At 41.6% G+C, this 2,262-nt stretch overlaps 1 pseudogene; it reads left to right on the forward strand.

Moving 5' to 3' along the window:
• Positions 1 to 846: 846 nt before the first annotated feature.
• Positions 847 to 1,578, forward strand: LOC101655975 (annotated as a pseudogene).
• The last annotated feature ends 684 nt before the right edge of the window (positions 1,579 to 2,262 follow it).

The following is a 2,262-nucleotide window of genomic DNA, read 5'->3' on the forward strand; positions in this document are numbered from 1 at the left end:
GTGGTGGGGGCAACATTTTTAGTGCAACTTGAATGACTTCTTTCAATATCTTTGATGCTTGGTCATAAGCCACCTCCTGGAATAATGGGATGTCAACTGGTTATTTCAGTACAGTAACTCTTTGTATTCTTTGTATCTTCTTCTGATGTTTCCTACACCATTTAATATTTTTCCAAAATAATTTTTAAGTATTTTAATACCGCAACTCTAGGCTTGACTTCTTTTAGTTATTTAGTGTTTTCTTTACTTCATTCACTTTAAGATACGCGGATCAGATTCTTCCTTTTTGTTTTTCTCACGCTAGCTTGTCTGTCACTGTTCTGTCACTTTGTCAGACTCTAATGGCTGTGTGCTGCTGTCACGTTGGAAGCTGTGTCACTGGTATTTTGAATGTCAGCAGAGGTGCCCAAAATGAGCCCATTTCAGCCAAACTTCCAGACTAAGAACAAACTGCAAAGAAGGAAGAGGCTGTGGACGTCAGAGGATTTAGCCACTGTAAACCTTATGGATAACATCAAGCCATTGTCAGAACAAATGTAAAACTAGGAAAATCAGGAGCATGAATTAGCTAAAGGATAGATTGATATTATTTATTCGAAACACATGCTTCTATTAGTAAAAACATAACATCTACACATATTATCTACATAAGAGATACATATGCTCTCTAACAGAAGAATAGATACAAAAATAGATACATATGAAAGAAATAGAATAGAATTTCAACACGTTGACTAACATATACAATCCAATGCTTTAAGTGAGATATAAAGATAATGTATTTTGGAGAGACTGCTGAGCCCCATCCGTCTGCCGCCACCCACTCTGGACACAGAACATCCAGTCATGGATAAAAATGAGCTGGTGCAAAAGGCCAAACTGGCCGAGCAGGCTGAACGACATGGTCACATGGCAGCCCGCATGACGTCTGTAACCGAGCCAGGAGCTGAATGATCCAGTGAGGACAGGAATCTTCTCTTGGTCGCTTATAAAAATGTTGTAGGTGCCCGTAGGTCATGTTGGAGGGTGGTCTCAAGTACTGAGCAAAAGATGGAAGGTGCTGAGAAGAAACAGCAGCTGGCTCGGGAAGACAGAGAAAAAAATGAGACCGAGGTAAGGGCTGTCTGCAATGATGTCCCGTCTCTTTTGGAAAAGTTCTTGATCCCCAATGCTTCACAAGCAGAGAGCCAAGTTTTCCACGTGAAAATGAAAGGAGATTCCTATCATTACTCGGCTGAGGTTGCTGCTGGATGACAAGAAAGGGATTGGGGATCAGTCACAAGCATAGCTAGAAGCTTGTGAAATCAGCAAAAGGGAACTGCAACCAAGGCATCCTAACAGATTGGGCCTGGCCCTGAACTTCTCTGTGTTCCGCTATGAGATTCTGAACTCCCCGGAAAAAGCCTGCTCTCTTGCAAAGACCGATTTTGATGAAGCCATTGCTGAACTTGATGCATGAAGCGAAGAGTCATACACAAACAGCATACGAATAATGCATTACTGAGAGAGAACTTGACATTGTGGACATCTGATGCCCAAGGAAATGAAGCCAAAGCAGGAGAAGGAGGGGGAAATTAACCAAGCTTCCCACTTTTGTCTGCCTCATTCTAAAATTTACAATAGATCATTTGTCATCTATGTTGTCCCACAAATAGTTTTTTGTTTATGATTTGTGACTTGTTTATGTTACTTCTATTTGAATTTCTATATTTCCCGTGTGGTTTTTATGGTTACTATTAGGGGAGTAGAGCCAGTTAACAGTGAGCCAGTTACCTGTATTCACCTTGAGATGGCCAATACGGGGATGTGGAATTTATACAAGTTAGAAGCGTTTGGCAGAGTCCTTTTGGTACATTGTGGCTGCACGAGGACCAGGGTTAAAACTGCTTCCATTTCTCAACAAAGAAAACTGCCTACATACTGGGTTGACCTGGTGGGGGATAAAGGGATAATTGGTTGCAGTCACAGGTGTAGTTCTTGTGGGAACTTTAAAGATCGGAGCACGTAACAAGGCTGGGGTAGAAGGAGATAGCCCACAGATAGTGCATGCTGAACCACGTGTGTCTGTGGAACACACACTCTCCATCTGCACACCTTTGCCTGCAGCTCCTGAAGTGCTCCTTCAGACAAAGTTGTGACCCAATTTACTCTGGAAAAGGGCAGAAACCGTTCACATTCCATTATTTGTAAAGTTACCTACTGTTTGCTTTCATTATTTTTGCTACGCTCATTTGTATTTAAATGTTTTAGGCAACCTATGAA

Source organism: Echinops telfairi, unplaced genomic scaffold, assembly GCF_000313985.2.
Source record: "Echinops telfairi isolate 266 unplaced genomic scaffold, ASM31398v2 ScPeMD7_4;HRSCAF=17, whole genome shotgun sequence".
Lineage (NCBI taxonomy): Eukaryota > Metazoa > Chordata > Mammalia > Afrosoricida > Tenrecidae > Echinops > Echinops telfairi.